General features: G+C 37.7%; 1 pseudogene; it reads left to right on the forward strand.

Moving 5' to 3' along the window:
* Positions 1 to 13,018: 13,018 nt before the first annotated feature.
* On the forward strand, positions 13,019 to 13,960 carry LOC100453684 (aldo-keto reductase family 1 member B1-like; annotated as a pseudogene).
* The last annotated feature ends 4,493 nt before the right edge of the window (positions 13,961 to 18,453 follow it).

Consider the following 18,453-nt stretch of genomic DNA (forward strand, 5'->3'; position numbering starts at 1 on the left):
CCTGTGCCCACTGTCTGGCACTCCCTAGTGAGATGAACCCAATACTTCAGATGGAAATGCAGAAATCACCCATCTTCTGCATCTCTCACGTTGGGAGCTGTAGACCGGAGCTGTTCCTATTCAGCCATCTTGGCTCCAGCCCTCTGAGGCATTCTTTAGCATGCCAATTGCATTTTTCATCTTCATAATTTCTGCTAGATTTAAAACGTATTTTAATATTTTCATTACATTTATGTGATAGAAATCTATATTTCTTCTTTGTGTTCTCTTGAATTTATTTTTGTTTCCTCAATGCAGCCATTTTGAATTCCCCTTCTGAAAGATTGCATAGCTGTTTTTTTTGGAGGCTTCCTGGTGCCTTATTTAGTTTATCTGGAGTCGTGATTTTTTTTTCCAGAAATGTGTTTATACTTGCAGATGTTCATCTGTGTCTGGGCATTGAAGAGTCAAGTATTTATTGTAATTATTCCTGTCTGATCTCTTGTGTTCTTGTCTTTCTTAGAAAGGCTTTCCAGATATTCAAAAGGACTTGGGTGTTGTGATTTAAGCTCTGTCTTCTGTTGGGTGCGTCATTAGCCCAGTAATGCTGTGGGTTTTGTAGATTTGTACAGGTGCCACCTTTATGGTCCTGGACAAGATCTGGGAGACTTTTCTGGATTACCAGACAGAGACTCGGGTTCTCATCCATTATTTTCTCCCAAACAATGCAGTCTGTCTCTCTCTGTGCTGTGTCTCCCAGAGCTGGGGATGGAGTGACACAAGTAACTCTGTGACTACCACCACTATGACTGTGCTGGGTCAGACCTGAAGACAATACAGCCTTGACTCTCACCCAACCAGTGCTGTAATCACTCCTTGGCTACTTTCTATGTTTTCTGAAGTCTTTGGGGTTGTAAGTTAGCAGATGCCAAATTAAGCCAGGCTTGTGTTTCTTGTGTTCCTTGCCTTTTGGGAACTAGGGAATAGAGTCAAAAACCTTAGAAGCCTACCAGATGTTCTATTGTGCTGTAACTGAGCTGGCATTCAAAATGCAAGATGGAATCTTTCCCACTCTTCCCTCCCCTTTCCAAATGCAGAGGAATCTCACTGCTTGGCCACCTCTACGACAGGTCCACAGGGAGTACTGCTGGACTACTGCCAATCTTCCCTTAAGGCCCAAGCGCTCTTGAATCAACTTGTGGCATATAAAGGTCATACCTCAATGTAATAAAAGCTATCTATGACAAACCCACAGCCAACATAATACTGAATGGAAAAGTTGAAAGCATTCCATCTGAGAACTGGAACAAGAAAAAAAATGCCAACTCTAACTGCTCCTGTTCAACATAATACTGGAAGTCCTAGCGAGAGCAATCAGACAAGAGAAAAATATAAAGGGCATTCAAATTGGTAAAGAGAAAGTCAAACTGATGCTGTTTTTTGATGATGTGACTGTTTACCTAAAAAATCCTAAAGACTCCTCTAGAAATCTCCCAGAACTGATAAAAGAATTCAGCAAAGTTTCCGGATAGAAAGTTGATGTAGATATCCTTCACCCACTTTTTGATGGGGTTATTTGATTTTTTCTTGTAAATTTGTTTAAGTTCTTTGTAGATTCTGGATATTAGCCCTTTGCCAGATGGGTAGATTGTAAACATTTTCTCCATTCTGTCGGTTGCGTGTTCACTCTGATGGTAGTTTCTTTTGCTGTGTAGAAGCTCTTTAGTTTAATTAGACCCCATTTGTCAATTTTGGCTTTTGTTGCCATTACTTTTGGTGTTTTAGTCATGAAGTCCTTGCCCATGCCTATGTCCTGAATGGCATTGCCTTGGTTTTCTTCTAGGGTTTTTATGGTGTTAAGTCTAATATTTAAGTCTTTAATCCATCTTGAAATAATTTTTGCATAAGGTGTAAGGAAGGGATCCAGTTTCAGCTTTCCACATATGGCTAGCCAGTTTTCCAAGCACCATTTATTAAATAGGGAATTCTTTCACCATTTCTTGTTTTTGTCAGGTTTGTCAAAAATCAGATGGTGGTAGATGTGTGGTATTATTTCTGAAGGCTCTATTCTGTTCCATTCATCTATATCTCTGTTTTGGTACCAGTACCATGCTGTTTTGGTTACTGTAGCCTTGTAGTATAGTTTGAAGTCAGGTAGCGTAATGCCTCCAGCTTTGTTGTTTTGGCTTAGGATAGTCTTGGCAACGCAGGTTCTTTTTTGGTTCCATATGAACTTTAAAGTAGTTTTTTCCAATTCTGTGAACAAAGTCATTGGAATCCAGTCTATCATTGATGGACATTTGGGTTGGTTCCAAGTCTTTGCTATTTTGAATAGTGCCACAATAAACATACATGTACATGTGTCTTTATAGCAGCATGATTTACAATCCTTTGGGTATATACCCAGTAATGGGATGGCTGGGTCAATTGGTATTTCCAGTTCTAGATCCTTGAGGAATCGCTACACTGTCTTCCACAATGGTTGAACTAGTTTACAGTCCCACCAACAGTGTAAAAGTGTTCCTATGGTTTTGATTTGCATTTCTCTGATGGCCAGTGATGATGAGCATTTTTTCACGTGTCTCTTGGCTGCATAAATGTCTTCTTTTGAGAAGTGTTATTGTGGCACTATTCACAATAGTAAAGACTTGGCACCAACCCAAATGCCCAACAATGAGAGACTGGATTAAGAAAATGTGGCACATATACACCATGGAATACTATGCTGCCATAAAAGAGGATGAGTTCTTGTCCTTTGTAGGGACATGGATGAAACTGGAAACCATCATTCTGAGCAAACTATCGCAAGGACAGAAAACCAAACACCACATGTTCTCACTCATAGGTGGGAATTGAACAATGAGAACACTTGGACACAGGGTGGGGAACATCACATGCTGGGGCCTGTCATGTGGTGGGGGGAGGGGTGAGGGATAGCATTAGGAGATATACTTAATGTAAACGATGAGTTAATGGGTGCAGCACACCAACATGGCACATATATACATATGTAACAAACCTGCACGTTTTGCACATGTACCCTAGAACTTAAAGTATAATAAAAAAAAGAACGTTAATATACACAAATCAGTGGCTGTCCTATACACCAACAACAACCAAGCAGAGAATCAAATCAAGAACTCAATTCATTTTACAATAGCTGCAAACAAACAAACAAACAAACAAACAAAAAAACCTTAGGAACATTCCTAACAAAAGAGGTGAAAAACCTCCACAAGGAATACTGCAAAACAAGGAATGCTGAAAGAAATCATAGATGACACAAACAAATGCAAACACATCCCATGCTCATGGATGGGTAGAATCAATATTTTAAAAAATCACCATACTGCCAAAATGAATCTACAAATTCAATGCAATCCCCATCAAAATACCACTGTCATTCTTCACAGAGTTAGAAAAACAATTCTAAAATTCATATGGAACCAAAAAAGAGCCCACATAGCTAAAGCAAGGAGAAGCAAAAAGAATAAATATGGAGACATCAATTACCTGATTTCAAACTCTATTATAAGGCCATAGTCACCAAAACAGCATGGTACTAGTATAAAAATAAGCACATAGACTAATGGATCAGAATAGAGAACCCAGAAATAAACCCAAATATTTACAGCCAACTGATCTTCGACAAATTAAGCCAAAACATAAAGTGAGGAAATGACACCCTATTCAACAAATATTGCTGGGATAATTGGCAAGCCACATGTAGGAGAATGAAACTGGATTCTCTTCTCTCACCTTATACAAAAATCAACTCAAGATGTATCAAGGACTTATATCCAAGACCTGAAACTATAAAAATTCTAGAAGATAGATAACACTGGAAAAATGTTTTCTAGACATCAGCTTAGGCAAGGATTTCATAACAAAAACCCAAAAGCAAATGCAATAAAATCAAAGATAAATAGCTGAAACTTAATTAAATTAAAGAGTTTTGCATGTCCAAAGGAACAGTCAGCAGAGTATAGAGAAACCCCACAGAGTAGGATAAAAATCTTCATAATCTGTACATCTAACAAAGGACTAATATCCAGAATCTACAATTAACTCAAACAAATTAGCAAGAAAGAAACAAACAATCCCATCAAAAAGTGGGATAAGGACATGAATAGAAAATTCTCAAAAGAAGATGTATAAATGGCCAAAAAAATATGAAAAAATGCCCAACATCACTAATAATCAGGGAAATGCAAATCCAAATCACAATGCAATACCACCTCGCACCAGCAAGAATGGCCACAATGAAAAGCTAATTAAAAAAAATATGTTGATGTGGATGTGGTGAACAGGGAACACTTTTACACTGCTGGTGGAAATGTAAACTAGTAAAATCATTGTGGAAAACAGTGTTAAGATTCCTTAAATAACTAAAAGTAGAACTACCATTTGATCCAGCAATACCACTACTGCATATCTACCCAGAGGAAAAGAAGTCATACAAAAAAAAAAAAAAATGCTTGAACACGCATGTTTATAGCAGCACAATTTGCAATTGCAGAAACATGGAACTATCCCAAATGCCCATCAACCAATGAGTGTATAAAGAGACTGTGGTATATATATACAATAGAATACTACTCAGCCATAAAAAGAAATGAATTAATGACATTTGCAGCAACCTGAATGAGATTGAAGGCCATTATTGTAAGTGAAGTAACTCAGTAATGGAAAATCACACATTGTATGTTCTCACTCATATGTCTGAGCTAAAGAATAAGGATGCAAAGGCATAAGAATGACACAATGGGGTTTTGAGACTCAGGGGGAAAGGGTGGGAAGGGGATGTGTTGGGAACAGGCCCCTAAACTGGCCATAAACAAAATCTCTGCAGCACTGTGATATGTTCATGATGACCATGACACCCACGCTGAAGGTTGTGGGTTTACTGGAATGAGGGCAAGGAAAACCTGGCCCACCCAGGGTGGCAAATTGCTTAAGGCATTCCTAAGCCACAAACAATAGCATGAGCAATCTGTGCCTTAAGCACATGTTCCTGCTGCAGATAACTAGCCAGAGCCCATCCCTTTGTTTCAGCCCATCCCTTTCTTTCCCATTTTAGTTGATCTATAGTCTATAGAAACAATGCTTATCACTGGGTTGCTGTCAATAAATATGTGGGTAAAACTCTGTTCATGGCTCTTAGCTCTGAAGGCTGTCAGTCACCTGATTTCCCACTCCACACTCTATATTTCTGTGTGTGTGTCTTTAATTCCTCTAGCACCACTGGGTTAGGGTCTCCATAACTGAGCTGGTCTTGGCATGTGGTGCCCATACATGAGGGACAAACCCGGGTTGAAGTGTCACTGGAGTGATGGTTGGAGAATGTGGAACTAAGCTGGAGGACATGTGAGTACTCTGAAGCAATCCCTGTGGTGAGTAAGAAGGGGAGCTCAGAAGCATCAGGGTAACAATGGGACAAGTGTAGGCTCTGGTTTGTTCCACCTTGGAATGTTTTCCATTGATGATGAGGAGGAAGGAGAGTATAATGAAGTAACAGAAGAGGCGACAGAGCAGGTTTGTTTGCCAGCTAAAGCTAAAGTGGCAAAGGAGGGAGAGGTTCATCCCTACCCTTTTGCATCCCCTCATTATTTTGAAGAAAAAGAATGGCCTGACCCTCCTGATTTTTCTTTTCCAGAGGACACTGGGTAAAGAGTAGTTGCCTCAGTGACTGTTTAGGCAGCACCTTGAGTGACCACTCTCAGTTCTATTCAGGCAGGAATCCAGCAAGTTAGACAAGAGGGTGATATAAAGGCTTGGCAGTTCCCTGTTAGGATACACCACCCAGATTAACAAGGAAATATTATAGCTCCATTTGAGCCTTTTCCTTTTAAATTAGTCAAAGAATTTAAGGAAGCTATTAATCAATATAGACCAGGTTCTCCTTTTATAATGGGACTGTTAAAGAATATTGCTCTCTCCAGTCAGATGATGCCAGTGGTGATGGTAGGATTACGTCTAGGTAGATCTAGTTTAACTTTAAAAGGAGTGCAAGTACATACGGGAGTAATTGATTCAGATTACAATGGGGAAATTCAAATTTTTATATCTACTTCTGTTCCCTGGAAAGCAGAGCCAGGAGAGTGTATAGCACAACTCCTGATTGTGCCATATGTGAAAATGGGGAAAAGTGAACCTAAACGAACAGGAGGATCTGGAAGCAGAAATAAACAAGACAAAGCAACTTATTGGGTGAATAAAATTACTGATAAATGTCCTATCTGTGAAATAACTATTCAGGGAAAGAAATTTAAAGCTTTGGTAGATACAGGAGTGGACATTTCAATCATTTCTTTACAGCGCTGGCCGTCCATGTGGCAAATTCAACCCATTCAATTTAACGTTGTTAGAGTTGGTAAAGCCCCTGAAGTATATCAAAGTAGTTATATTTTGCATTGTGAAGGGCCCTTTGGACAACCTGGGACTATTCAACCAACTATAACTTCTGTACCTATAAATTTATGGTGGGGGAGATTTATTACAACAATGGGGAGTGCAAGTTCTAATTCCTGAACAATTATATAGCCCTCAAAGTCAACATACGATGCACGAAATGGGGTATGTCCCTGGTATGGTACTAGGAAAAAATTTGCAAGGTTTGAAGGAATTGCTTCAAGTGGAAAGACAAAGTTCCTGCCAAGGTTTAGGATATCATTTTTGATGGCGGCCATTGTTAAGCCTCCAGAACCTATACGTTTAAAATGGTTAACAGATAAGCCAATTTGGATAGAACAATGGCCACTAGGTAAAGAGAAACTGGAGGCTTTAGCAGACTTCATTACTGAACAATTAGAAAAAAGACACATAGCTCCAACATTTTCCCCCTGGAATTCTCCAGTTTTTATAATTAAGAAAAAATCAGGTAAATGGAGAATGTTGACAAATCTTAGAGTCATTAATTCAGTTATACAACCCATGGGGACATTACAGCCAGGATTGCCTTCTCCTGCTATGATTCCAAAAAACTGGCCTTTAATAGTCATAGATTTAAAAGACTGTTTCTTTACTATCTCCTTAGCTGAGCAAGACTGCAAATGGTTTGCATTTATAATCCTTGAGGTAAACAACCTGCAGCCTATTAAGCATTTTCATTGGAAAGTGTTGCCACAAAGCATGTTAAACAGTCCAAAAATTTGCCAGATATATGTAGGGCAAGCAATTGAACCTACTCTTAAAACATTTTCACAGTGTTACATTATTTATTATATGTATGATATACTTGGTTCTGCCCCCACTCAAGAACTATTACTCCAATGTTATGATCACTTGCAAAACTTGATTTCTCGCACTGGTTTAATTATAGCTCCTGGCAAAATTCAGACTACCACTCCTTACTCCTACTTGGGGACCTTAGTAAATGACACTACAATAGTGCCAAGAAAGTAACCATATGTAAGGATCAATTGAAAACATTAAATGACTTTCAAAAATTAATAGGGGACATTAATTGGATACAACCTGCTGTAGGCATTCCTATCTATGCCATGAGTAATCTATTTTCTATCCTTAGAGGAGGTCCTAGTCTCACTAGCCCTTGGCAATTAACAAAGGAGGCTGAGGCAGAGTTACAACTGATTGAAAAGCAAGTCCATAAAGCTCAAATAAATAGAATAGATCCAGAGAAGACTCTAGATTTGCTAATTTTTCCAATTCAACCTTCACTTACTGGTGTTATTCTCCAAGAGCAGGACTTAGTAGAATGGCTTTTTCTTCCACATACTAATTCAAGGATTCTAACTCCTTATTTGGATCAAATCACTACTATGATAGGAAATGGGAGAACTCAGATTGTTAAATTACGTTGATATGATCATGGAAAAATTATTGTCTCTCTCATGAAGGCACAAATACAGCAAGCTTTTATAAATAGTCTTACTTGGCAAACCCATTTATCTGACTTTGTGGGTATTCTTGATAATCATTTTCCTAAAACAAAATTATTTCAATTTTTGAAATTAACTAATTGGAGTCTACCTAAAATAACTAAATTTAAACCAATTTAAGGTGCTGAGAATGTCTTCACAGATGGGTCTAGTAATTGTAAACCTTCTTATTCTGGATTGAAAGGTAAAGTTTTTCAGATGTCCTAAACCTCAGTCAAAAAGCAGAGCTTGTAGCTGTAATTGAAGTATGAACTGCGTTTGATATGCCTATTAATATGATTTCTGATTCTTCATACATGATTCATTCTACACAATTCATTGAAAATACTCAGTTATGATTTCATATGGATGAACAACTGATGACTTTATTTACCCAATTGCAAACAGCAGTTAAGAGTAGAATGCACCATTTTTACATTACTCATATTAGAGCTCATACTGCTCTTCCAGGACCTTTGACTGCAGGAAATTAAATGGCAGATTGCCTAGTTGCTACTGCAATATCTAATGCCAGACACTTTCACAATTTAACCCATGTTAATGCCCCTGGTCTCAAACACAGATACAGAATTACCTGGAAAGAAGCTAAAGCTATTATCCTGCAATGCCTAACTTGTCAAATGGTGCATTCCTCATCTTTTACAGGAGGAGTTAATCCTTGGGGATTGGAACCTAATTCTCTTTGGCAAATGGATGGCACACATGTTCCCTCATTTGGGAGACTATCTTATGTACATGTATGTGTGGACACCTTTTCTCAATTTGTCTGGGCTACATGCCAATCAGGAGAGTCTTCTGCCTGTGTTAAACATCACCTTTTGCAGTATTTTGCAGTGATGGACATTCCAGCTTCTATCAAAATGGACAATTCCCCAGGCTATACTAGCCAAGCTCTAGCTACATTTTTCTCTATATGGAATATTAAACACATTAATTGTATCCCATATAATTTTCAAGGACAAACCATAGTGAAAAGACTGAATCTCTCACTGAAACAGCAGTTGCAAAAGCAAAAAGGGGGAAACAAGGACTACAGGACACCCCATATGCAATTGAATCTGGCATTATTGACTTTAAATTTTTTGAGCCTGCCTAAAGGCCAGATGCTATCAGCAGCTGAACAGCACCTACAGAAACCAGCTGCAAAGACAGAAGCAGAACAACTGGTTTGGTGGAGAGATCTGATAAAAAGTTGGGAAATAGGTAAAATAATAACTTGGGGTAGAGGTTATGCTTGTGCTCCTCCAGGCCAGAACCAGCAGCTGATTTGGATACCATCAAGACACCTGAAACCTTATGATGAGCCAGATGCCAAGGAAGAAATTCCAGGAGGATCCTGAGGACCCCCTGGTTGCAGCCATGTTGAGACTGATGCTGAGGAGGACCACAAGTGTCACAAGCAACACCTGTCGAACACAGCCACCTACCTGGTGACAGATCAAGAAGCTGTCACAGATGGCAGAAGAAAACCTGAGGAAAGCGGGGCAACCAGTTTCAATGAGTAATTTAATGATAGCTATGATAGCAGTGATCACCATTGCCGTGAGTATTCCTTTAGTAATGGCTGACACAGAGAACAATTATACCTATTGGGCATATTTACCTTTTCCACCACTTCTATGGCCTGTAACTTGGCTGGACCCCCCAGTGGAGGTATACACTAATGATAGCTCTTGGATGCTTGGTCCTACAGATGATAGAGGCCCAGCTCACCTACATGAGGAAAGAATCATTATGAATATTTCTTTAGGATTTGAACATCCACCTATCTGTTTGGGAAAGGCCACTAGGTGCATACCCCTTGCTATCAATCTTGACTGGCAATAATGCCTGGATGTAATCACTCTATGACACAATTACACATGCTTTCTGATCTCAGTATTTACCATAATAAATCTGCTCCAATAATTGAGGCATACCACCCTCAGAAACCTATTTGTAAACAGAATTGGACCTGGCCAGAAATAATGAATGACTTGTTTGGGAAGATTGCATTGCAGAACAGGCAGAGGTGCTGTGTAATTATTCCTATGGAATCATTATTGGTTGGTCCCCTAAGGGGATGTTTAGCTTGAATTGCACCTCTCAGTCTGTGTGCCATGGCCACACTATGTTCAGCTGGTCTGAACAAAATGGTCAGATGGTAGAAATGGTAAGAAGTATGGCAAGAGTTCCTATTATCTGGAAACATTGCTGTATAGTGGCACCTCAAACTCAAATGATATGGTCTGCTGTAGGAGCTAAACATAAGGATTTGTGGAAACTATTAATGGCTCTTAATAAGATCAAAATTTGGGAAAGAATAAAAAAGGATCTAGAAGGACACTCTACAAACTTGTCTTTGGATATTGCAAAATTAAAAGAACAAATATTTAAAGCATCCCAGACACACTGACCTTAATGCCAGGATCTGGAGTGCTTGAAGGAGCTGCTGACAGATTAGCAGCTAGTAACCCATTAAAATAGATAAAAACACATGGAAGCTCTGTGACTTCAATGATGATTGTGCTTTTAATCTGTGTTGTTTGGCTTTGTATAGTCTGCAGATGTGGATCCCAACTCCTGTGAGAAGTAGCTTGCTGTGATAAAGCCACCTTTGCTTTTATCATCTTGCAAAAACAAAAAGGGGGAATATGTTGTAAGAGGCCCCAAAACTGGCCACAAACAAAATCTCTGCAGCACTGTGACACGTTCATGATGGCCATGATGCCCGTGCTGAAGGTTGTGGGTTTACTGGAATGAGGGCAAGGAACACCTGGCCCACTCAGGGTGGAAAACTGCTTAAGATGTTCCTAAGCCACAAACAATAGCATGAGCAATCTGTGCCTTAAGGACATGTTCCTGCTGCTGATAACTAGCCAGAGCCCATCCCTTTGTTTCAGCCCATCCCTTTGTTTCCCATTTTAGTTAATCTATAATCGATAGAAACAATGCTTATCACTGGGTTGCTATCAATAAATATGTGGGTAAAACTCTGTGGCTCTCAGCTGTGAAGGCTGTCAGCTCCAAAGGCTGTCAGTCATCTGATTTCCCACTCCATATTCCATACTTCCATGTGTGTGTCTTTAATTCCTCTAGCACCACTGGGTTAGAGTCTCCATGACCGAGCTGATCTCGGCAGGAATGAGGGATAAAAGAGTACAAATTTTGTGCAGTAAATACTGCTGAAGTGATGGCTGCACCAAAATTCCACAAATTATCACTAAAAAACTTACTCATGTAACCAAACACCACCCATTCCCCTAATAACATATGTAAATCAAAAGTTAAAAAAATGAACAGAGGTGGGAGGAGGAGGAAGAGAGCATTTCTTAAAGGAAAATAAAGATTTCAGGTCCAGAAAAACAGAGATTAATTAATTTGCAGAGAAAATCAACTAGTGACTTCCCATTTTCTTATAAAATCAAAATCCCATTTATTTTGTCTGTATGGTGTAAAATAAACATGTTGTTAGAATGATTTTTCTCTGAAATAATCTAATTTTTGATAATATTTGGTCAAAATTGACTAGATATTTCATACTATAAGAGCCTAGCATCTGCTATAATCTCATCCTACAGGCTGTCATAATGCTGAACTCCAGTGGCCACTTTTAATAAAATAATAAATTATTTTCAACTGAAGTACTTCTTCTCCTCAAGCTCTTTGACTTTTGACATCAATACCCTAGAATATGCAATAACATATGCAATTATCTTTGATAATTATAAAAAGAAGGGGGAGAGCATCCTTGAAAATTAGTGACTTTATGGAATCAAAGAGCTAGTTCAAGGTTGCAAAGAAAACACTTATACACTGTTGATGGGAGTGTAAATTAGTTTAACCATTGTGGAAAGCAGTACAGCGATTCCTCAAAGAGCTAAAAACAGAATCACCATTCAACCCAGCAATCCCATTATTGGGTATATACTCAGAGGAATATAAATCATTTTACCACACACACACAATCTTGTGAATGTTCATTGCAACACTATTCACAATAGCAAAAAGTGGAATCAATCTAAATGGCCATCAATGACAGAGTTCATGATACAGATACACCATGGAATACTATGCAGTCATAAAAAGAATGATATCATGTCTTTTGCAGGAACATGGATGGAGCCACAGGCTATTATCCTCAGCAAACTAACAGAGGAACAGACAACCAAATACCACACATTATCTCTTATAAGTGGGAGCTAAATGAAGAGAACTCATGAATACAATGAAGGGAATAACACACTGGGATCTACTTTAGGGTGGAGGGTGCGAGGAGGAAGTGGAGCAGAAAAGATAACTATTGGTTACTGGGCTTAATTTCTTAGTGATGAAATAATCTGTACAACAGACCCCCATGACACAAGGTTACCTATATAACAAATATTCACATGTACCCCTGAACCAAAAATAAAAGTTGTTTTTTAGAAAAGGGGAAAAAACCTCTATGAAATTGGTCTGGGCAATGATTTTTTGGATGTGTCTCTGAAAGCACAGGCAACAAAAGTAAAAATAGACAAATGGGATTACATCAAACTAAAAAGCTTCTGCACAGAAGAAAACAATGAACAGGATAAAGAGACAATGTACTGAATGAGAGAATATATTTGCAAACTACACATTTGATAAAGGGCTAATAATATTTGAAATACATAAGAAACTCAATAGTAATAAAGCAATCTGATTAAAAATGGGAAAAGAACCTGAATAGACATTTCTCAAAATAAGACAAATTCTCAACAGGTATATCAGCAAATTCTTAACATGGCTAATCATCAGGAAAAAATAAATCAAAACCATAATGAAAATTCCATGCCTATTAAAATGACTATTATAAAAAAGATGAAAGATAACACGTGTTGGTGAGAACATGAGGAAAAAGGAATCATGGCGCATTGTTGGTAGAAATGTAAATTAGTACAGCCATTATAGAAAAGAGAATGAAAGTTCCTTAAAAAATTAGTAATAGAACTACTATATGATCCAGCAACCCCATTACTGTGTGTATATCAAAAAGAAATCAGAATTGCAAAGAGATAACTGCACTCCCATGATCAATGCAGCATTATTCACAGTAGCCAAGATATGGAATCAACCTAAGTATTTATCAACAGACACATGTACATGGTTCTGGGTGGGGATCTAGGAGCGCAGCAGCCATGAACAACCATCTTTTGCTCAACAACAGTGCCAAGATGTCCATCCTGGGGCCAGGTACCTGGAAGTCTCCTCCAGACCTGGTGACCGAGTCTGTAAATGTGGTGATTAACATTGGGTACTGCCAAATAGATTGTGCCCACGTGTACCAGAATGAGAATGAGTCAGGGGTGGTCATTTAGGAGAAGCTCAGGGAGCAGGCAGTAAAGTGCCAGTAGCTCATCATCATCAGCAAGCTGTGGTGCACATATCTTAAGAAGGGTCTGCTGAAAAAAACCTGCCAGAAGATGCTCAGTTACTTGAATCTGGACTACCTAGGCATCTACCTTATTCACTGGACAACTGGCTTTAAGCCAGGGAAGAAATTTTTCCCACTGGATGATTCAGCCACTGTATATCCCAATGACACCAGCATTGTGGACAAATGAGCAGCCATGAAAGAGCTGGTGGATGAAGGGTTGGTGAAAGCTATTGGCATCTCCAACTTCAAGTATTCTCATGTCAGGAGGATCTTAAACAAACGTGGCTTAAAGTATCAGCCAATGGTTAAACAGATTGAGTTCTACACATACCTAACTCAAAAGAAGTTAATCCAGTACTGCCAGTCCAAAGGCATCATGATGACTGCCTATAGCCCCCTTGACTCTCTGGACAGGCCCTGGGCAAAGCTCAAGGACTCTTCTGTCGTGGAAGATGCCAGGAGCAAGGTGATCACAGTCAAGCATAATAAAACTACAGCTCAGGTTCTGATTTGATTTCCCATTCAGGGAAACTTGGTGGTGAATCCCAAGTCTGTGACACAAAAATGCATTGCAGAGAACTATAAGGTCTTTTACTTTGAACTGAGCAGCAAGGATATGACTACCTTACCTAGCTACAACAGAAATTGTGCCTTGGTAAGCTGTGCCTCGCACAAGGATTACTCCTTCTAGGAAGAATTTTGAAGCTGTGGATGCCTGCTCATCTCCAAGTGACCTACATCTGTTTTTCCTGCCTCATTTTATTCTTGCCAATGTAATATGGCCTGTGACACTCAGTGGTGAGAAGCAATCTATAGATTGACCAGCGAGGGCTTGCCTGGCTTGATGTTGGGTCTGAAGAGCAATACCCATTGAGTAGAAGTTTCTTCCAGTTTTCTTTGCCCCCTTTTTTTGCCCAGCTGGGGAAAGTACAACCTGAATATCCTTTTATGACTAAGGAGAAAAACAATCTACAAGGTCAAAATAGTGCAATTAACAGTTCAGATTTGACTGCTTGGAATTGTAATCCTTTCAGCAAGACTTCTTTTTGCCTCAAATAAAAAGTGTTTTTGTGAGCTTGGAAAAAAACCCAAACAGATAAATGGATGAAAGAAAATGTGATAAATATATGTAATGGAACAGTATTCAGCCATAAAAACAGAAATCATGTCATTTGGGATGACATTAATGAATCTCAAGGACATTATATTAAGTGCAATAAGCCAGGCACAGAGAGACTTTATGATCTTGCTGATATGTGGAATCTAAAAATGTCAGACTCATAGAATGAGAGAGTAAAATGGTGGTTACCAGAGACTAAGATGTAGGGGGATTGAAGAGATGTCAGTTGAAAAATACAAAATTTCAGTTAGACGGGAGGAAGAAGTTAATGTGCAAGACGTCGGTTGCACATCATGTTGACTATAGTTAATGACAACATATTATATACTTGACAATTGCTAAGAGAATATATTTTAAATGTTCTAACAACAAAAAAAAATATGAGGTAATGTGTATGTTAATTAGCTTGATTTAATTATTCTGCAATGTATATGTTTTCTACCATAAATATACCATAAATAGATACAAGAAAAGCAATTTAAAAAAGAGAATTAAAGAGATAGTTAATTAAAATTCTACATGTGTTCCTAAATTCTAAAAAGCAAGAAACCAAATCTTAACTAGGAATATAAATAAATTTATATAATATCTACACATGAACATACAGAGTGGAAAAATAGACACTGGAGACTACAAAAGGTAAAAATGTAGGTTGGGGATGAAGGTTGAAGAATTACCTATTTGGTACAATTTTCATTATTCAGGTGATGCGTAGACTAAAAGGCCATAGTTCACCATTACACAATATATACATGTAAAAAATCTGTACTTATAGCCCCTAAATATATAAAAAATAAACAAAACAAAAAAATACCAAAAATAATTTCCATAATATGATAAAATATTCTCCAGTCAATACGTAAGTTTATGTCTGATCATAAAAAATTAGAGATATTTTAAAAAAATCTGTTTCTACTACCATGATTTCAATATTTTTTCTAGATATTCTACCTAATGTGACAAAAGGAGAATAAAGTATGTATATTAGAAAGGAGGACACAAAATTATCACTATTTACAATCATTAGATTGTTTCTTAGTAAAATTCAGAGAATCATCTAAAAAAATCATTGGGGAAAATTAAAATTCAATAACATTTCCAGTTGTAAAATACAAGGCAAAATTTCAGTTTTATTGTATACCTACAATAAGGAATTAGCACTTATAATGGGGAAAATCCTATTTATAAGAGCAATGTATGTATCAAGAAATGTGTAGAGACCTTTATGGGAAAACCATTAGGCCTTATGGATGTACATGAAAAAATGATTGGCTGGGCGCGGTGGTTCACGCCTGTAATTCCAGCACTTTGGGAGTCCGAGGTGGGCAGATCACATGAGGCCAGGAGTTCAAGACCAGCCTGACCAACATGGAGAAACCCTCTCTCTACAAAAAATACAAAAATTAGCTGGTTGTGGTGGTACACATCTGTAATCCTAGCTACTTGGGAGGCTGAGGCATGAGAATCGCTTGAACCTGGGAGGCAGAGGTTGTAGTGAGCTGAGATCATGCCATGGCGCTCCAGCCTCGGTGACAGAGTAGGACTCTGTCTCAAAAAAGAAAAGTGATTAAGTGGAGATTCCTATTTCTGGATTGGAAGACTATATTGTACTGATGCCTATTCTCTCCCAGAGAATATATATGCATACATGTAATACAATTCCAATAAAATTCCAGAGCTACAATGGTATGTATAATATGTTGCTAGTGCTAGAATAAACAGCTATATAAATGGTACAGAAAAGAAAACCCCTTCATTTAAACATTTAATATTTAATATATGATAAAAATTTATTTGGCTTATTTGCACATTCCTGTTTGTTTTATTTATGGATAGTTGTAGATAAAGATGTAGATGTAGTTACAGTTTTATCCTTTCTAATTCACTTTATTTCATGCATGTCTCTTTTACAAATTCCTTCATTGAGTTTATGGTTTTGATGTCATCTGTGTTTCACAACAGATCAGTGGGTCTTGTTTTTTTAAGTCCATTCAGCCACTCTATGTCTTTTGATTGGAGAGTGTAATTCATTTACATTTAATTTTATTATTGATAATTTGTTAATTGTTTTATGGCTGTTTTGCAGTTTTTCTTCCTTCTTTTCTTTCTTCCTTCTTTTCTTTCTTCTTGTCTTCACTTTTGTGAAGGCTATTTTCTCTGTTGGTATGCTTTAATTTCTTGCTTTTTATTTTTTGTGTATTCATTGTGTATTTTTTGATTAGATGTTACCATGAGGCTTGCAAATACTGTTGTAACCCATTATTTTAAACTAATGACAACTTAACATTTATTGCATAAACAAACACAGAAAGAAAAGTAGTAAAAGTTCAATCCTTTAAGTGTGTCTCTCCACTTTTTAACCTTTGGTTGTTTCTGTTTCTGTCTTATTGTACTTTCCCCATTTTTAATGTGATTATTTGTTTTGTGCTTGTTGGTTTGTTTAAGTTCCTTTATAGATTCTGGATATTAGCCCTTTATCAGATGCGTAGTTTGTGAATTTTCTCCCATTCTGTAGATTGTCTATTTACTCTGATGATAGTTTCTTTTGCTGTGCAGAAGCTCTTTAGTTTAATTAGATCCCATGTGTCAATATTTGCTTTTGTTGCAACTGCTTTTGGCATCTTCATTATGAAATATTTGCCAGAGCCTATGTCCAGTATGGTATTGCCTACATCATCATTCAGGGTTTTTATAGTTTTGGGCTTTACATTTAAGTATTTAATCCATCTTGAGTTGATTTTTTATGTTGTGAAAAAGAGGTTTACTTTCTATCTTCTGCACATGTCCAGGCAGTTATTCCAACACCACTTATTGATAGAAAGTCCTTTCCCCATTGCTTATTTTTTTCAATTTGTTGAAGATCAGATTATTGCAGTTGTGTAGCGTAAGGGCTGTGCTCTCTATTCTGTTCCATTTGTCTATGTGTCTGTTTTTGTACTTGCACCATGCTTTTTTGGTTACTATAGCTCTGTCATATAGTTGTATGTCAGGTAGCATAATTTCTCCTTCTTTGCTCTTTTTGCTTAGGATTGCCTTAATTATTCAGGCTCTTTTGTGCTTTTATATAAATTTTAACATAAATTTTCTAGTCCTATGAAATATATCATTGGTAGTTTGATAGGAATAGCATTGAATCTGTAAATTGCTTTGGGTAGCATGACCATTTTAACAATATTGAGGCTTCCAACTCATGAGCATAGAGTATTTTTCCATTTATTTTTGTCCTTTCTAATTTCTCTTTTTTCCTCAGGCTCATTCTTTAATATAACATATATATCACTTTATGTTTACATAACATTTAGCAATTTTCTTTTTCTTTTCTTTTTTTTTTTTACTATTATTATACTTTAAGTTTTAGGATACATGTGCACAATGTGCTGGTTAGTTACATATGTATACATGTGCCATGCTGGTGTGCTGCACCCATTAACTCATCATTTAGCATTAGGTATATCTCCTAATGCTATCCCTCCCCCCTCCCCCAATTCCACAATAGTCCCCAGAGTGTGATGTTCCCCTTCCTGTGTCCGTGTGTTCTCATTGTTCAATTCCCACCTATGAGTGAGAACATGCGGTGTTTGATTTTTTGTCCTTGCAATAGTTTACTGAGAATGATGATTTCCAATTTCGTCCATGTCCCTACAAAGGACATGAACTCATCATTTTTTATGGCTGCATAGTATTCCATGGTGTATATGTGTCACATTTTCTTAATCCAGTCTATCATTGTTGGACATTTGGCTTGGTTCCAAGTCTTTGCTATTGTGAATAGTGCCGTAATAAGCACACATGCGCATGTGTCTTCATAGCAGCATGATTTATAGTCCTTTGGGTATATACCCAGTAATGGGATGGCTGGATCAAATGATATTTCTAGTTCTAGATCCCTGAGGAATTGCCACACTGACTTCCACAATGGTTGAACTAGTTTACAGTCCCACCAACAGTGTAAAAGTGTTCCTATTTCTTCACATCCTCTCCAGCACCTGTTTTTTCCTGACTTTTTAATGATTGCCATTCTAACTGGTGTGAGATGGTATCTCATTGTGGTTTTGATTTGCATTTCTCTGATAGCC

Source organism: Pongo abelii, chromosome X (assembly GCF_028885655.2).
Source record: "Pongo abelii isolate AG06213 chromosome X, NHGRI_mPonAbe1-v2.0_pri, whole genome shotgun sequence".
In the NCBI taxonomy this organism is placed as follows: Eukaryota; Metazoa; Chordata; class Mammalia; order Primates; family Hominidae; genus Pongo; species Pongo abelii.